The sequence below is a fragment of the Tamandua tetradactyla genome, chromosome 1 (assembly GCF_023851605.1).
Source record: "Tamandua tetradactyla isolate mTamTet1 chromosome 1, mTamTet1.pri, whole genome shotgun sequence".
NCBI lineage: Eukaryota > Metazoa > Chordata > Mammalia > Pilosa > Myrmecophagidae > Tamandua > Tamandua tetradactyla.
In genome coordinates, this window is record NC_135327.1 from 84,791,608 (window position 1) to 84,811,422 (window position 19,815).

The 19,815-nt window shown below is 39.6% G+C and overlaps 1 protein-coding gene across 9 annotated transcripts in view; it reads left to right on the forward strand.

The window, feature by feature from the left end:
* The window catches only part of ELMO1 (engulfment and cell motility 1), a 577,880-nt gene that overhangs the window by 71,323 nt on the left and 486,742 nt on the right, over window positions 1–19,815 (forward strand). The window contains exon 1 of one of the 9 annotated variants that reach the window (XM_077119626.1): window positions 14,557–14,679. The exons of the other annotated variants lie outside the window; for them this stretch is intronic. The gene's annotated coding sequence lies outside the window, so the exon portion shown is untranslated. Of the gene's footprint in view, window positions 1–14,556; window positions 14,680–19,815 lie in introns of those variants that run through there. 9 annotated transcript variants of the gene reach the window in all.

Sequence of the window (19,815 nt, forward strand, 5' to 3'; positions counted from 1 at the left end):
ATGAGAAAGTTTAAATGCTTAGTGGTATAGGAACTCCTCACTCTTTTTCTTATTGTGCTGGAATCTGGTGCTTCACATAAGTGAATATTCCAGGTAAATAAATGTCATAACGTAAGATTTGTATTTTTTATAATCTTAGATGAGATTTTGAATTTTTAAAAAGTGTTCCATATAGGTGAATGAGGATATATAACGTTTATGTTATTGTTTAACAAAGAATAATATAATCAATACTCATGTATTTATCATCTACAATAAGAAATAGTATATTACCACTACTTTTGAAGCCCTTTCCCCCCCACACCCTCCCCCACCCCAGTAATTGTCCTGAATATTTTATTATGACCTTGTTTTTCTTTATGTTTGCATACATATAAAACAATATATTTTGTAACCTTATAAAAATGCAATGATCCTTGATTAATTCTTCTGTGACTTGCTTAACGTTATGTTTCTGTGTTCACCTGTTAGTGGGTGTGGCTGTAATTCATGAAAATGAACTCTTCATACTATATTCCATTGTACGCATATCCCACAATGTATTTTTCTGGTGATAGACATTTATTTGAATTGATTCCAGTTTCTTGCTATTAGAATGATTATTTTTGTTCGTCTCTCCTATTGCAGAGGACCAAAATTTTCTCTGAGAGGTATGCCCAGAAGAGAAGATTCTGTGTTGTAGGTTGTGCATATTGACAGCTTTACAAGGCAATGCCAGCTTGTTACAAAGTTGCTGGCCAATTTAAATTCCCATCAGGAGCACATGAAAATTCTTGTTGCTCCACATACTTGCCAACATTTGAGATTGTCTGATTCTACAAATTTTCTAATCTGTTCAGGGTGAAGTGGTATTGCACTGTGTTTCTTTGCATTTACTGACGAGGTTGACTATTTTTTCATAGGTTTATTGACCTCTGTGTTTCTTTCTTCATGAAATGCCTGAGCAGGTCTTTTGGGTTGCTTATCTTTTTCAAATGGATTTATTGGAGTTCTTTATATAATCTGTGCAATAAACCTCTGTTGATTATGTGTCTTACAAATGTCTTCTCTCAATATGTGGCTTATGTTTTTTCTTACGTTTTCTTATATTTTTTCTTATGGTACCTTTTGATGAATCAAGGTTCTTAATTTTATTGTAGATGAATTGATCAGTCTCTATGTTCTGGGCAATTTTTGTCTTACTTAATACATCCTTCCTGTCTTAAGATAATAAAGATATTCTTTATATATTTTATCTTTTCTAAGATTTGCCTTTATTAATTTAAATATTTTATCTCTTTATCTGTGAAATTGTTTCATTTAATGTAGATTATGAAGTAGGGGTTCAATTTCATGTTTCCCCATATTGTCCCCAAACCACTTATTAAATAGTTCATTTTTCCCCATTGGTCTGCAGTGTCAGCTCTATTATATATCAAGCTTCCACATATTTGTGGGTCCTTTTCTAGCCTCTATATTTGTTTCATATCTTTGTTGATATCTTTACAATATTGGGCCCTCTCATTTGTAAACTTTGAAGGACTTTTAATTTATTTTGGTGTTCAAATAGTCTTTAATCTTTTACATAGAAAGATCCTACAAATTTTTGATTGATATATTCATAAGCACCTTATTTCTGTTATTATGATAAATTATATATTAAAGAAATTACTCTTTCTTATCCTTTGATGTTATAAAGAATTACAAATCACATGCATATATTGATCTTATATTCAGAAACCTTTAAAAGCTGTCTTATAAATAACTTATGAGTATTTATAGTAGACAGATATGTTCTGAATAATGAAAAATATGCTTTTCTTCCTCAGTCCTTATAAGGTTTTATATTTTTCTTTTCATGTAGGATAAGACATTTTCTAATACAATATTTAACAGAGGTGGTGATATTTAACAACATTGGCTTTTTTTTTTTTTGCATAGACAGGCCCCAGGAATAGAACCCAGGTCTCTGGCATGGCAGGTGAGAACTCTACCTGCTGAGCCACCGTGGCCTGCCCACGTTATTTTGTTTTTTGTTTTAAAGGGAAAGTGTGATGGTTCATAGTTGAGCATGATGATTGCTGTAGGCTTTTTGTATACAGCTTTTATCAAATTAAGGAAGTTCGTTCTATTCTTTGTTGCCTGATTTGCTCAGAGGTTTTAGGAAACATATGATTGAATTTTGCTTCTTGATTCTAAGGTCTTATATGACCATGGCAGAAAGGAATTCAATTTATTGTCAGTGAGTGATTGTGATGTGTGCAGTGGATATTGGCAGGCAGGGGAGCTGGCACAAGGTAGCACATGTTTGTTATATACTTATATTTACTTGCTTTATATGTTAGAAAATAATTCCATACGAATGATCTCATCTTATATATTATTTCCACTTTTTTTTTTGGTAGTGCTTAGAGCATTCTGATTCCACAGCTATGACTGGAAGCCAAGATTTATGCCCACTGATTTTTCTTCCTACACTGTCGTGATACTTAATTTGCATCATGCTTAAGTCACCAATCTTGTAGCCTTACTGAGTTTTATCTCTAGCTTGGTACTTTTCATTGTACCTTTGAGGTATTTCCTTAAAGACCCTAAAAAATAAGTGGCTTCCCCAAAATATGATCAGTATATTCATTCATTTGCTTATTCATTCACCAAATATTTATTGAGCACATGCTATGAGTCTAGAGTTGTAGTAGTTAATATGATAACCGCCCTGCCTTCATGCACTTGACACTCCAGAGTGCAATTACAGACAATAAACAAATAAGTGGGTGTCTTACAGTGAAAGTAAGTGACAAGCGACAAGTGAAAGAGGATGTCTGGTTGAGAATGTGTGTGTGCTGGGGTGTATATGTCAAGTTAACTAGGCTCCCTAGAAAAGGCTTTTTCTAAGGAGAAGACATTTTGACCTGAGTCCTGAACACAGTGAGCAAGTCACCTTCAGGAATGTGGGGCAGCAGGTGGAAAGCATGGTGCAGCTGAGGAAATTTCTAGAAGGTTGGTGAGACCAGAATAGAGTGAGCAAGGAAGAGAGAAATACATGGAGTCAGAAAATATTGGGCTTGTAAGAATTCCTGAAGCGATACACTTTGCTTTCCTATTCTTATTGACATGGTGAAGCTATGCAAGTGAAAGTGTTTTCATAGCATCTGATAATGTGTTCTTTTACTCTCAAATTCTTCTGTTATCAGATTTCTGAAAATAAGGAGAACTCCTTGAGAGCAGCAATCTGTACTTATTTCACTCTTTTCTTAGAATCTCTGATCCCAGTGACTGTCTTCATTTAATATTTGTTAAAGGAATAAAGGATCTCTCCTTTTCCCTTAGGGGAGTTTGGAGAATGTGGTCACTGAATCTTAGTCGTACTTGGTACCGAGTTGAGCAGTGGTGCTATTAGGCAGAGACTAGGAGTGAAAAGTCTTGGGAGAGCAAGACGTCTTCCCAGCCTTGATCGCCTCCACTCTTGAAGCGCATCAGTGTGAGGGTTGGATATTCTCAAATATCTTCTCTTCAAATAGAAACACCTAAGTCAGCCAAGTGTAAATGATTCATACAAACAATTCCATAACTTTGTCTTGTTTGTGTTGCTGTTCTAAGCACTGAGTGTGAGGAGACCGGAATAACTCTGATTCTGAACTGAGTCTCGCCTTTTCTGCCTCAGTCCCCTAATGAATATTACTTACAAATAATATAAGTAATAAAACAAATTACTTATTTAATTTGTAAGTAATATTCATTACTTATAAATGAGCAATAATTCACTCATTGTAAAATGAGTTTTTATAACAGTATTTCCCACCCCACCTCACAGGGATTCTATGTATGATGAAATAATATGGATGCTGGAAAGTATGGCCTGTTTTTAGTTTAATATGTAAGAAAGAGTTAACACTAAAGTTATATATGTAACATTCCTTAACTTTGAAGAAAAACCATTCTGGGCACTCTGTTGAAATCTATAGTTTCTTTCTTTGTGTTACAGAAGCATGGTATAATTATGAAAATTGAGTGGCAAAAGTAAAAGTACGCCTGCTGAATTTTTCTTCTCGTTCTTCAGTCCCTTTGAGCATGTTTTCTGCTTAGAGTTTGAAACAACTTTTAATGATTTTGGGAAACTCCTTGATGGAGAAGGTCTATGTACGTGATGTACTAAAGTGAAATCTTAGCTCAGTGATTCATTTCCCAGCTGTGAACTGTAGTAGGTGATACAATGAACAACAACTGTTTTGCATTTCTGTACTTGTGAAACTTAAAACAATTGCACTTATTTGATATTACAACAACACAGGAAGGAGAAGGGTGTGTATGGTGATACTTGGTTCCATCTCTATCTGCCTAGAAAAAAGGCAAGTGGTGAGCTGAAATGTTTGTTTAAATAATTGAGAGAAAGAGTCTACTACTGAGGAATCAGGAGCATATTCAGACAACTGCACTGATTAATTTCTGGTTAGAGCTTCAGCTCCCCACTTTACCTCAGAAGCCACATTTTTTTTCCCTGTATCTTCACTCTGGGTTTGAACTTTTATAATCACTGAGAACAAGTTTTGGTCAGAGGAAATAATAACTGAGACAAACAGTTCCTCTTTGACAGACAGGCCTGCCGTGGTTCCGCAGTGGAAGAAAGCGTCTCTTCTGCTTTTCCTAATGAGAACTTCTTCAGGGGCCAATATTGAGCAGATCTCCTGACCTTTCCATCCTGCTGCTGCACTAGTGTTGGCACTGCACTAAATCCTGACCTTCCTGTTGAGCTCTGAAGCGCTCTCCTCTCAGCATACTTCAGCACAGTCCCCTGCAGTCAGATAGGGAATGGATCAGTGTTCACCAAGACAACTTTTATGTTCAGGTACCATCTCAGGTACTCTGCACTCTGTGAAGTTTCACAGCCTTTTATTACTGTAAGGATTTAGGACCACATCATAGAATTTGAAAGGCTTAGAATTTTCAAACTCCAAGTGGAAAGGTGGACTGATAGAAGTTATTTCAGTAAAAGTGGGTGTGTTTTCCAATTGATGGGAGCAACCAGGAGAACTGCTCTTTGTTTTCCCCTTCCATATAGGCTGTGATGAAAATCTATGGAGGTTAATAGCTTTTTACTTGATAAATGCTAGAAAAATACACCCACATTTCTCAACTTTCAAGTTACGATGATAGTTCACAACTGTCAAATATAAAGACATTTTTGGACACCATCCTGAGATAATCTTTAACATTTTCCAAGTGTCAGACAACTAAGATTTTGTAAAAACACCCTGAGCTTTTCTAAGGAGGTTGCTTCTGATCTGTCTTCAATAGGATTCCCTTTTGAGTTATTTGATCATCAATAACGATTGAAAAGAAAGTATTCTGAAATATCCTGCATCTGAAAAATAGGGTGTTTACACAAAATGACTCTAGATTGCTTTCCTTTCTCAAGGAAAACATACCAAATTTTAATATGGTGTAATGAGGGGAGGAAGAAATTTGATTCAACTTGAATCTTACCTAATTTCAAAGGTAAAAATTGTGAAAAAAAAATACAGATGCAAACCAGAATTAAAGCTACCTCATAAAGCCCTCAAGTAATTTTTCCTATACACTAAAGGTTCTTTAAAACAAAAGAATAATCATGAAAAGATGTCTCTTTCTCAGATTGGGTTAACATTTAGGCGAAAACAAAATCCGACAGATGAGAATAAATCTTTTCAGGTGGTCCCTAATTTGAGAATACGTATGTTTCAAGATTCTCACTTGTCTGAAATATGAAATACATTTGCTCATGGATTTTATATTATTGGCAGAATAGATCTAAGACATTCAGCTATATGAGGGTCTCCAGAGTATCCCTGAAGTCTTGTTTTATATTAACAAAGGCATGGATAAAAACTGCTTGGAGAATTTAGTTCTAAGGGGAAAGTGTATTGAAGTTTCCAGGTTAGCATACAGGGGAGACATCAGCCTTCACTACTACAGTGGCCCAGAAGTGGTGTGTGTATATGGTGGGGGGGGCTTTTCTCTGGACTTCTGTAGAAAGGGTGCTTCTTAGCATCAGAGAGCTCTGTGGCCTAGGGCAGGGCTTTAGTTACAACTGAACTGAGTTAGGAATTTTTTAGGTACTGGTATCAGTCTAAAACAGACACAAGGTGGGAGGGGGCTGCGATGGGCTAGAGCTGTCCTAGGATGTTTCCAGGGAACATTTACCTGGCTTCTTTGGTTTCCTTGTCACCCTGTTTCCTTTCTTTTCCGGATTCCCTGACATGGAAGGAATCTTCCTTTTCATTCGATTTCTATGGGTGGTTGGATCCTGTGATATCATGAATTCTAGGAATCCAATCTTGTTTTGGTTTGCTAAAGCTGCTGGAATGCAATATACCAGAAGTGGATTGGCTAATTAGTTTGCAAATTTACAATTCTAAGGCCATGAAAATGTCCCAATTAAGGCATCAACACGATAATGCCTTCTCTGAAGAAAAGCCGATGGCATCCAGGGCTCCTTGATCACCTGGGAAGGCTTGTGGCCAGTGACTACTGATCCTTCTCTCACAGCTCTGTTCTTCCTTAGCTCTCTCTAAAATGTCTTTGGGTGTTTCTTTTTCTGTGCTCTCATAAAAGGCTCCTGGACAGGATTTAGACCTACCAAACGCTCTGGGTTACATCTCAATTGAACAAAAAGATCTCACCCTTACAGGGATGGATTAAAAGACCATGGGCTTTTCTGGGGTACATAACAGCCACAAACCAGCACAAATCTCGTGGCTTATCTCTTGGTCTTGTGACCCTAAAGCAAGCACATGACCCTAGTTTTCAGTGGTTTTTCCTCTCCTAGTAAGAAATAAACTTAAGTTCTGGGGAAGGTGAAGCATGAAAGCAGAGGGAAGTGTTTTAGGGTGATTCCAGGTGGCTGGGGCAGAAAGGAAAAATGAAGAGTAGAGAAGACAAAGTTCCGTGGTAGGAGTTTGGCATGTTTGAACAGCTGAAAGAGGGCCAATGTGAATGAAATGTGATGCATGACAGGAAAGGAGAGATTCAAGAGATGAGTCTGGACAGGTGGGCACTGGTTGGATTAGACAGCCCTTGTGAAAAGATTACATGGGCATTACATGTAAAAGATTTTGTATTTAAGCCTGAGTGCAGTGGGGATCCTATGTAGGGATTTAAGAAAAGCAGCTACTTGAAAATCTTTGTGGTTTCCCCTCTGGTGGCATGTGTTGAATGCACTGGCGGGATCAGATATAGCGAGAGGAAAGGTGTTGCAAGAGTCCAGATGAGAGATGGTGTCTTACCCTAAGGACCGTGAGTAAGGATGGAGAAAATGGGATGGATTTGAGAGAGCTGGGTTGGGTTAGTAGTGGATTGGAAGTGGAAGGTAAGATAAGAGTCTAGAAGGACTCCCACGTTTGTGGCAGGAGCATCTCTATACCTTGTATTGGTGAAGATAGGCTAGATCACACTGTGGTGACAGCAATTAACAAATTCTCAGATAATACGATGAAGTTCTCTGTCATGCAAAGTCTCCTGCAGGACCCAGTGACCTCTGGGGCAGCTGACCTCCAAACTCAGTGATCCAGACTCCCCATATTTCGATACAAGGCTTCTACCAAATTCACTGTGGCAAGGGGACAGAGAAGATGGGTCTTCTCTGGCTCGTCAGTGCTTCTGGCTCTGACACTCACGTGTGATTGGCCATGAGGAGTCATATATGGCTGTGGCTATACCCTTCAGGGATGTTGGAACTACCATCCTCCAGTGTGCCCAGAAGAAGAGGAGGAACAGAGATCCTGGTGCAAAGGTCTGCAGTAAACCCATTCATCAATATGGGGAAATCTGAAGGAGGACTAGATCCTGGAGGAAAGGGTTTGGCTTCAGATTTGCTAAGTGTGAGATGCTGGTGAGATGATGAAGTAGCTCTATCAAGTCGTCAGTTGGATTTGTGAGTCTTCATTTCAGAAGTAAATCTACGGGCTTTGATGAGATGGCCCAAGAGAGTGTCTAGAGAAGGATTCAGACTCAGGAATGAACCCTTTATTAGTTAAGCTAGGCAAGGCTCTGCTGAGGGCACAGACAAACTTAAAGTCATAGTGACTTACACAGGCTTGCTCAGGCTGCACGTCCAGTGTGTGTTAGTGCCAGGCCCCACCATTTTACAGCTGCACATCTGTAATGCATGGCCTTCTCTGTTGCCATGACAGGGGAAGAAAAAAGAGAGACTGGTCAGTCATACCTGGGCCTGTCACAGTCTCAGCCTGAAAGTGACAAGATGTCATTTTAACTCGTGTTCTATTGGTCAGAACTAGTTACATGGCCCTGATCAACTGCAAGGGTCTGGGAAATGGAATCTCTGTTCTCTCTGCCAACTGCCCTGAGGAATTCTTAACATTTAGAGGTTGGAAAGAAGAGGAGTAGACAAAGAAACTGAGAAAAGATAGAGAGGTAGGGAGGGAAAGAAATTTGTGGAGTGTAGTTTCAGGAGACCAGAAGACCATATGTGAAACAGGAGGCATGGTTCTATTGTGCTGATGCCAAATCCACCAGTCTGATCAAGAACAGAGTAACAAGCACACCTCTGGCTTTTTCACTGCCAAGGAAGTGCTTTTCCATTAAAACCTATTGTTCCCATAGGTTTTGATTTAACTTTCTTGAGTAAATGCTAAGGTGCAAATAATATTGTGGGTTGAATGTGGTCCTGACCTTAATCAAAATTTCAAGAGGTGTGTTTATTTAGTGTCACCTATTTGTAGGATATACAAGAAGCTGTGAGATTCATGCATGGTCCACAGGGAGCTTAAACCAGACATCTGGTGAGTGTGTGGTCTATAAATGTCAGTCACTTTCCAAAATAAAAATGATCATACTTGCTGTAGTTATTCAGAGCTTTCTATGTACCAGTCATTTTTTCAGGCACTTTACATATTTTGTATAATTTTCATAGCCACTCTGTGAGATAAGTACTGTTGCTATTCCTATTTACACTGAGGCACAGACCCCATATACCTACTCAATGTACCTGTCTAAGCCAATTGGTTTGTTCTTTGTATTCCCATCTTGACTGCAAACTTTATGAGTGTAGAAGCTTGGCATTTTTTTTGTTGTTGTTGTTCAATGTTCCATTCCCAGCGATTAGAAGAATATCTGGCAGGAGGTAATAATTATAACTAAATAACCAAACAAATTACGTATATATTTTTATTTAACCCCCCTCCTCTAGTAGCTCATTGAGTTAAAATAAAATCAATCAGTTTTATTTAATGAGGCTTGACAAGTGTGTGCAGTCATGTAACTATCACCGTAATTAAGATATAGACCATTTCTAGCACACCAAAATGTTTTCTTGTCTCCCTTTCCAGTCAAATCCCTCTCCCCACACCTTGGTCACTGAAAACCACCGATGTGCTTATTATCAACATAATTTTTGCCGGTCCTGGAATTTCACATAAGTAGAATCACACAGTATGTGGACTTTTGTGTCTGGCTTCTTTTATTTAGCACAGGGATTATAGCAACCTTTTTCTTTCGAGGAGTATATGGTCTTTGTCACAGTTGTTCAGTTCTGTTGTTTGTAGTGCAAGATCCATCACAGACAATACATGGCTGAGTGGGTACAGCTGTGTTCAAGTAAAATTTTATTTACAAAAATTGGACAAAGGGCCAGATTTGGCCAACAGGCAGAAGTTTGCTGACCCTGGACTTAACATAACTCTTTACAGATTCATCTTTGTTAGCATGTGTATTGGTAAGTTCATTATTATTATTGTTGAATACTATTCTGTCATATGAAGGTAATTCTACAATTTGTTCATCTATTCGTCATTTGATTAACATCTGAGTTGTGTCTACTTTTTGGTTCTTATGAATAAAACTGCTATGAACATTCACATGCAAGTCTTGGTGAGGGCATATGTCTTCTTTTTTCTTAAGTAAACATCTAGGAATGAAATTGCTGTTTCATATGGCAAATGTATATTTAAATTTAAAAGAGACTGCCAAACTGTTCTTTAAAGTGGTCCTACTGCATACTAGCAGTAGTATATGAGAATTCTAGTTGCTCTGTAGCCTCATTGATTTGCAGTGAGTGTGTAGTGGAATAAATATTTATTAATTCTAAATGTTAATGAATATATAAATGAATCAATGAAAATATGCTGTGAATATCATCTTGTGTCATTAATTTTTTTTAAATGTGATTTTTTAATGACTGCCTATTTTACCTTACGGCTTTACCTTAAGTTATTAAGCCGATTTCCTGTTTTTAAACCTTGAGGATGTTCATAAAATTGTAAAAATTTGGAATAAATAATACAATCACTGACTTTGTAGATGGCAGTGAATCCAAAATTATGTTACCAACCACACAGATTTAACAATCCATTGAGTTGAGTTTTGAGTTGAAACCTTTTAAAAATTTGAGAACTCTAATCTGATGCCGCTTTTGAATAAGTGGTCCCCATATCATATTGGAGTAGGGCAAGGACCACCCACAGGCAGATCCTAGGTTTTTCTCAAAAAAGTAATTTAGTGTCTATTGGGGACCCAGAGCTTTATACTTTAGTGTCTGACTGCATTCAGTTCAGACTAAGAAGTTTTTAAGCCTGCCTCCATTTAAAAAAAAAAAAATCTCAATCAACTTTCATAAACTTTGACTTTAAGTTGTGAATCTTCCCTGTGAACTCTCCTGTAACTGAGTGAAATGATTTGCTATTTAGGTTCTCTGCCATAATAAGCTCATTAATTGCTGGGCGCCTACTACCAAAAAGAGATTATTTCAGTTTTGAATCTTTGTTCTGCAGCTATATTCAGACAGAGATGGATGTCAATTAAGACTATTTCTTGAGAGTAAAAAATGAAATCACGTGATTTGCTTATAAATGACTCTTCCTGTTCTTTCTCTAGTGGGATGGGAGAGTATATATTTGCTCATATAAAAATGTATCCATTCATTAAGTGAAGAGGTAAAAAGATAGATGTCCTGAAGAGCTCTCTGTTTTACCACATGGGAAATTACAATCCTAGCTGTGGGGTATTTTTCCTGCAGAGCTGTCTCTCAGAGGTAGGATCAAATTGCAGGTTCCACGGCAGCATCAAGAATCAGGTCTGTGATAAGCCTGAAAGTTTCAGGCCATAACAAATTCCTACCTGGAGACTCAAGTCAGAAGCAAGTTCATTAAGTCACATTCATTATTCTGTAACTACCGATGGGAAGGTGTGAGGATGACAGGAATGGAAAAATGCTTAACACCTTCCTCTTCCTCACTAGCCCTACTTGTTGGAGAAGCCCAGACTTGCTGTTTAGCCAGTGAAGGCTGCTGCTCACGTGTTCTTGCTATGTGCCAGGCACTGTTCTAAGTGCTTTGTGTGTGCTCAGGTCAGAGGAAGTCTTGTGTAATGGCTCAGAACTCAGGACATGCGGGCCTGGCTAGACTGCTAACTAGCCAAACTAATGCCTAGTTTCTGCTTGGTGACTCCACTTCCTCATTTTTAGATTGGGGTTTATGACAGCAGTGACTGTGCTAGGGCTGTTATGAGGATGAACTGAGTTAAGATTGTGAACTGTTCAATAGGATGCCTGGAACAGAAGTTCTGTCAGTGTTAGCTGTCATCATTATCTTAGTACTCATCGTAAGAAACCTATGGCCCAGGTGTGGTTGTTTTCCCCATTTTATAGTAAACTGAGGCCTAGAGAGCGATTCTCTCAAGGCCGAAAGGATTAAAATGCATGCAATCTGAATCCAATCTGTGCTATAACCCTTGTACTCTGCTGTCCTACAATTTGTAAAGAAAGAAATGGCCATATATTTTAGATGTCATCTACAGTAAAGCAAATGGGCCTACAAGGAAGAAGGGCAAAGAGGGGTGCCTCTTGAACAAATGGATTGGAATTTTCCACTGGTTCCTCTAGATGAGTCTGTGCACCCATTGACTTAACAGTGGTCACTAAATTGACTGGGAGCAAAGTTTCCTATTTTTAGTCATCCTAGCTTAGTAAATGGCTTCTCTATCCATTTGGTTATGTAAGCCAGAATCCTGGGACATCCTTGACTCAAGCTCCTCCTTTTCTCCCCTATATCCAGTCCAAACTCAATTCCTGTTGATTTTATTTTGTAAATAGTTTATAAATCCATCACTTTCTCCATCTCCAGTGTAACCATTCCATCTAAACTGCAATCATCAGCCAATTCTTTACCAAGCTGCATATACCCTTACTTGCCCTGTTCTGGTCTGCTCACCTTATAGAAAGAGGTAAAATGCAAATCTGGTACTTTTGTGCCCTGGCTTAAAAATCAGCTACTTTTGTATTGAAATCCATGTCTGTCTGATTCTAAAACCTATTCTCTGTCTTAAACCATCTTGCCTCTATAATGTTTGGAGTCATTGACCATGATTTGAAAAACTGAGACAAGATCCTTGGGTGTCAGGTAGACTCTGGTTGTCTTTGACCCCATCATCAAATTCATGCCTTAGGTAATTAGGGTTCAGAATCCACCCCCATTACCAGACATGTCTGCAGAATGCAAGCATTCCACAAGGATTTATAATACCTGACTTTTTCTTCTAGGCAATGAAAAGTACGTAGCAATAGTTAAATTATAGGATGCAGGGTAGCCTTTAATTTTCTTTTTTTAAATCACAGTTTCCCTTATTAATTCAGCCAGAGTGAAAAAATATATATTATTGGGGTTTTTTGGTACTATTGAGTCCTTATCAAAGCAGATATTAGCAAGCTAAGTCCTGTGTTTGCAAGAACTGAGGTCAGATAAAATGAATTTTAAATGATCAGCCTCTTGCTAACTGAGGAAGATGTAGAAACCAAAGTAAAATTGTGAAAGGTCCTTGATTAGTAAAATGCCAGCACTGAGTTGGAAATCCCTCTATCTGCTTTTCTTTTATCAGGCTCCTAATCTCACTACTTCCCAGTGAGTGCAGACAGATTGTCCGGAAGCTCTTCCCAGGCTAAAATGAGGGGAAAATGAGCATTTAAAGAAAATCCACCCAGAGTGTTGTCTTTGGGATGATAGTAAGAGATAGGCAACCCCAGAATGGAATCTGCAATACTGACTTTCAGGAAAGAACTGCAGGTTACCCTTTCCCTAAATTTGTACCATGGCCAGCCATTTAGCATCTTCAGAATTATTTTTAAATAAACATGTAAGGAATCCCTGGGCACATCCATGTATCTGCAGAAGAGTGACCCTAGGGGAAGTGATCCTTTTCTTTATCAGTAACCCTTTCCTGACCCACTGAATCCACTGCCATCTTGTTTGCATGAAAAACTCTTCAAAGTGTGACCATGTGTCCATGCTGATAGCAGGTGCCTTGACAGTGTTTTATCTTAAGACAAATTACAGCAAACCTGTGAAGGAACTCAGATAAGAATTCAAATGAAGAGATTTCTATCACAAAATCCAGGGAGCTTTGACAGAACCTTTTAGAGTGAAAGAGATCAGAGGGAAAGGTCTGTAAGCTTTTGATTTTGTTTTACTGGTGCATGTGGGGCTGTGTCTAATCATCAAAGAGCTTTTTTTTTTAAATCCCTGCAAATGGGAAAATTCGTATTTTCTCAGTGGATCGTTTGCTGAGAAACAGTTTAGGACTCCTCTGTTTAGAACCATGCTGAGGCATATGACCTGGTGGGGCTGAGTAATCACTGGCCTTGCTGTCTTAGTCCCATGAAAGCCGCAGCTTCTGGGGGAGCAGTGGGCCTAGGGGTAGTGAGCCAACCTCATCATGCCCCAGGTGGATCATGCCTATCTTCCTGCTGGGCCAGACATCAGCACAGTGGAGCTACCCATTGGCAAATCAGACCAAGAAGTCAGGGAGTGGGATGGATAATGGATCCCTCAGACAAGAGAGCCAGAGGGGATGCCACTGTGGAAGGATATGCAATCAGGGAAGTTGTGAAATTGAGGCAGGTCCCCTGATGTGCAGACTGCACCCCTTTGGTCCTTTTCAGGGATTCTTACACTGCTTCAAGGTGACATCCACTTCTCTTTGAGGGGAAAGAATCCAGATGAAACCAAATCCCAAACGCTTCCTTGTACTCAGAGAACTTTCCTAGGGGAACAGGGTCTGTGGTCAGAAAAGAAAATGGGTCTCCTCTCTTTCATCCACATATCTGCTTAAGCAATTTCTGTGACCACTTGCCTTGTCCATCTTTCCAGAATCTTACCTCTGCCCCTCTCTGCCAATCCTCCTGACTCAGTCATTCACTGAGAAACTTCTACTCATCCTTTAAAACCTAGAAAAAATGTGTTCCAAACTAAAACCTCTCCAGACCCAAGCCAAAGTCATTTGCTCTCTATTGTCTTAATAGTCCATCCAGTTCTACTGTGAGGCCTGGGCGAAGGAGAATTCCCATGCCGTGGGACCTCTATGGGCTTCTTTAGATGAGATGATGGACTGATTCCTCCAGATTTGATTCATCCAGGTACCCAGGCCTGGCAAACAAAACAACGATGATAGCAATAATGCCAATAGCAGACACTGTTCTAATGGCTTTACAGATGTTTAACCTTCCAACAATCCTATGAAAATGGGACTGCTGCTGCTCCAGTTTTCCAGATGGACTTTGAGAGTCAGACCTGTTATGTAACTTATCCAAAGTCACGGGGCTGATATCTGATCCCGAGCCCTTACACTTCCTCACAAACATGTACATCTGGGGAATGAAACCTGAAGGACAGAAGGAGAGAGCAAACGGCAGAGGCCAGTTCCATTCTGTGCAGTGTGGTGTGTATTGCATTATGCTTTGCCTTATGGAATGCCTAATTCCGTGCACGTGAGGCGTCAGGTGTAAGCTGGTGGAGACTTGGTACAGCATTCTGCAGAAAGCCCTAGCTGGTAATCTGATGCAACTGAATTTCCTAGGGTGACATTTAGAGTTCTGCTGCTGCTGGAAAGAGGCAGAGAAAGAAGTTTCCCATATTGTTTTTTGATCAGCAGGTTTGGAAACTTTGAGTATTTGGCCCGTGTTTGGAGTCCAGGATGGTGGAAACGCTCCAACGTTTCCTGTGGTCTCAAGTCTGGGTTCTGAGATAGGGAACTGGGTCTAAGCTTTGCCTCCTCCCCTGGGAACGTCTGCACACATCTCTGAGTGACAGGGCTTGCCAGGAGGAAGAGAGCTAGGGAGGAGATGGGGAGGTGAGCCATTGCTAGCATTACAGTGGCGGAAAGGAACTTGAAAATCAAACCCCAGACACCAGAACGTGCATATGTTTGTAAAATAACGAACTTTCCTGTTCTGATTCCCAAAGTACGATGTCTCTAAATGAAGGAAAGAGAACCAGCTGCTCGGGTCTCATCCTGTTTTTGAAAGCATTTCTCCATGAGGAAAATGAGTCTGGAATAGACCCTGTTCTTACCTCTAAATGGCTCTGTTTCTATTTCTGTCCAATGGGACAAATGAATAACTGCTGCTTGAAGAAGGGCCTGACGGTTTTCTGTGTAAGAAATTCTGGATTTTAAAAATGCATCATTGGCTTGAGTAATCTTTCACATTTTTTTCCCCAAATTCCAGAGTTAACTTTCATTCATTCATTTATTCATTTGCTTGTCTGACAAATATTTATCAAACTGCTGCTGTTTGCTGTGCAGTCAGGTTAGAACTAGAGAGTCAGAGATGAACAAGATATGATGCCTACTCCCAGGAAACTCATATCAACTAATATGCTAAAATATGGGAAAGTGCTCTAAGAGGTCATTCATTGTAAAGAAGACTGATGGGAAGTTACTTCCAGTGTGCGAGGCCAGCAGGTCAGGGAAATTTCAGAGGAGCTGACACATGAGTTGGGCTTTGAAATCTAGGTAGGGATTTTGGAAGCAGATCCAAGATGAGAGGAAAGGACATTTGAAGTCAAGGGGACAGTATGAACAGAGGCAAATGGTGGGAGGTGTGTGAACATGGCATGTCAGGAAACGACAAGCCGTTTGATGTACCTAGGAAGAGATGGCAGATATTTGTCACGAGTGCTCTCACTTTGCTCTCTAGATCACAGCACGTGGGGATAACTGATTCCGACCTGAGCCTGAGTAGCTGTCCTCCTTAAACAGTGCTACGGGAAGCCACTGCAAATGGACGACCTTAAGGGAAAACTTGTTTGCTGTGTCTGACTAACAGAGTTCTTGTGGATGTGGCTGATGGGAAGGGAGGTAGGGGCAGTGCTTGGAGGCTGGCTGGAGCCAGGCTGTGTGTTTCCTTTTAAAGGTTAAAGTCAGGAGTAAGCTGTTCAGATTCATTTGCTAACAATGAAAGTATTCTGTTTTTTCATTTTTTTTGCCAGTCACCTTTTTCAAGGTTGCACAGTAGAAGCTACAATAAATTGAAATTTTACTACCCTGTGTGAATTGGAAGGAATTACTCAAAAGAATTTGTCTTTAGGTTATTTTTCTGGAGCTTATCCTGTGGAAGCAGGTGATGATAATTCAATGTGGGACTAAAGGAAAGTTTTCTCTACCACTTTCCATTACATTTCTGGCCAAAACTATTCAAAAATTCTTTTTCCCTGAGAAATTGAGGAGGCAAATGGTCTCAGTTTTTAAAGTGTTCTGGATAGATACATCTGGAAAATATTGTGGCTCCCCAGTACACATATAATATGCTAAAGGAGTTCTACAGTAAAGGAATTTAAAAAAATATATGTATGACATATTATTAGGATGGTGTGACCGTGGCTCAGTGGCAGAATTCTCGCCTGCCATGCCGGAGACCCGGGTTCGATTCCCGATGCCTGCCCATGCAAAAAAATAAATAAATAATAAGTGACATGTTTTAAAAACATGGGCTATTGAGTCAGCCAGTGGACTGAGTGTAGGCTGGGTTGCCTATGTGAATGTGAGATTTTGAGGAAGTCAGAATCTTAGTTTCTTTTTCTGTAAAATAGGCTAGTAATTGTACATACCTCCCAAGATTATTATGAAACATAAGTTTCATAAACTAGACTTATGTAATTATAGTTATTATTAGCTATAATCCCATACAGTGTTTTCCATGCTATTTGACTTTTTTTTTTTTTTTTTGCACAGCATTTATTTACATCTCAAAGTAATAATGCGGTATGGGAAGTATTGGACTAAGACTAATCCTGAAATCCGTGCCTGGTTTCTATTAGCAGCCGTAGAGAGGAAAGGCAGCTACCAGGCGCTGAGGGCTGCATAGGAAACATGGACCTGGAGGTATATGAGCTCTAGAGTTGGGGAGTAAAATGTCATTCCAGCTCAGCAGCAAGGTTAGGTTTTGTAGCTTCATTTGTGTTTGTGTGCCAATCATGTCTTAAGGGAAAGACAAGATAAATACTCCAGACACTGAACAGATACGGTAAGGCTGATGTATTATTTAGGAGCTGTTCGATTACAAGGGACAGAAACGTAACTCAAACCCACTTAGCATTAGGGGGAATTTATTGGATCATATATCTAGGTTCATATAGTTCACGTATCTGAGGTAGCTCAGAAAACTGAAGGAAAAGTGACAAGAACTGGAAGCAATATTTTTCTGACTCCTATCCTCCTTTTCTGGTTCTCAGACTTTAGCCTTTGCTTCTTAGGTGTTCACCTCTTTCTTTCCTATTGTGCACCGCCCTTCCTCACATGGAGGGAACATGACTTCAGTTTAGCTATCCTTTGGCCGAGAATTAGCTTTCCTCCCAGCGCTCAAAGATCAATCCTTAGAAATTGATTTGCTTGGATGACATGTGTGCCTCTGGACCAATTACTTTTGCCAGTAATGGCCATTGACCTGGGCACATGCTCACCTTTCTCTAGTAGCCACTGGACAGGGCCTGCTAGGTGAAAAGACAGCTGGGAAGCTTGCTGGACAGATGAGATCCAGAATAAATATTGTTCACGATAGCTGTGCACGAGGGAAAATTTCTAGCATGAAAAAAGCTGTTTTCAAGTGGCATAAGGTAGTTCAAGGTTTATGTGGGATTCTTTTTCCTGTTGATTTAGCAATTTAAAGAGCAGGTTTGCATTTCTTCGATTCAGTCGTGTTATCTCATTTCCCTTTTTTTTTGCAGTTAAAATATTATATTTATGACTATATATATGCCTCCTTTGTAAAATTGAGATTTGAATTAGTGACCCTAGTGCAGTGGTTCTCAACTAGGGGTGATTTTGTCCCCTGGGGGACATTAGCCAATGTCTGGAGACATGTTGGGGTGTCCTGGCATCTCGTGCATGGAGACCAGAGACTTTGCTAAACATCCTACGATGTACAGGAGGACCCCCCTCAATAAAGAGGTAGGTTTGGTCTAAAATGTCAATTTTGTTGAGAATACCTGCTTTGAAGGTTGTCTAAGAACAGAAATGCCAATAACCAAATTTATTTACTCCAAATTTTGTGGATTCAACACAAATACATTTTATACTTTGTATTTAGGTGAAGGGCTTTAGCTTTTTACTCCTTTTTTTTTTCTTGATGGTAATAATGTACTCGAATACTATTTTGCCTATGTTCTCACCACTCAAACATTTTTCTTGTTAGTATGATAGGCAAACATGGTACATTTTGTTGATTTAATTTGCAGTCCTCTTATTACTATTGCAGTTGACCTTGTCTGAATATTAATTGTATGTTTCTTTCTCTTTGGTTTGCTTGCATGTAGCCTTTCCCCTTTTTCTTTTACTTTAAGATGAACAATTTTTCCCTGTGAATTTATGAAATCTTTATTAAGGATATTTTTGCCAGGTTGGGTCACATCTGTTGCAAAGATTTTCTGAGATTGTTATTTGTCTTTTGCTATGCGTTTTTAAAGTTTCATGGTGCTTTTCAGAATGCAGAAGTTTCTTTGCACCCAATTGTCAGTCCTTTACTTATGGGTTCTGTCTTTGATATCATCCTGAAAGACCTTTATCACCCCCTAAGAATGTGTAACTATTTAGGGGAAGTTATTTAAACTCACCAGCTTTTAGTATCTAGTATATTCTTTCATTTTTTGTAATAGTAGCACTTGTCACTCAGAGCTGGGTAAAAATGAAGTGAGAGGATGTGTTTTGAGTGCTCTGGCGAGGGCCTGCTCTTAACTCCCACCCCTCGATCCTTTTCTGGCAACTGTCCCACAGCCTCCATGATGACAATTTAAGACACTGTGAAAGTAAAGACTTTTCTCTGTAAGTTTCCATCATATTGCAAGCCAATAGCCTGTAGTAACACATTTCACCACCTGGCAAGTGAATGGGCCAAGTTATTGCTTAGATTAGCATACGTGGCTTTTGTCAACAGCATATACATAAATGGAATGGTTCCTTCTTTTACTCTCATTCTTCCAAATGCTTCTGTTTTGTACAGTGTTCCCCCCTTTCGGTGACCTGCAGAATGGCCATCAGGTCCCCAGTGGAGACAGAATATGAAATGGTCCCTTCGCTGTGTCAACATGTCCACTTCTCCTTCTCCTTGTTCTTTTTTGACAGTCACTGCTCAGTCCCTCTGTGACATGTGTTTGGGAAAGGAAACCGGGGCAGGGTTCAGCAAGCCTGGAGAATCATAGCATCCTGAATGTTGAGAGGACCACATCTGTCCCTTTCTGTATTCTTGAACCTAGTCCATAAGGGTACTGAGATGTTATCAGTCTGTTTGGAATGAGAAGGATGCAGCACAAAGAAAAGAAAGAAAGCACAAACTTGTCATGCAAGGCTGTTTCCAAAGTGCCTTCCTGGTACCGTAAGCCATGCAGGGCAGTGTCCTCATAGAGTCCAACCCCAGGAGGATTGTGCAGAGAGAGAACGCATGGAAGTGTGCTTTCAGGGTGGTGCCCTTGCCAGAGGCCCTGTCCCCTTCCTACCTAGCAGAAAGCAAACAGCAAATGTCGACTCCTTTTTGTAGTAGAGACCATGCAACATATAAATTATGGAAATAGCGACTCCTCACAC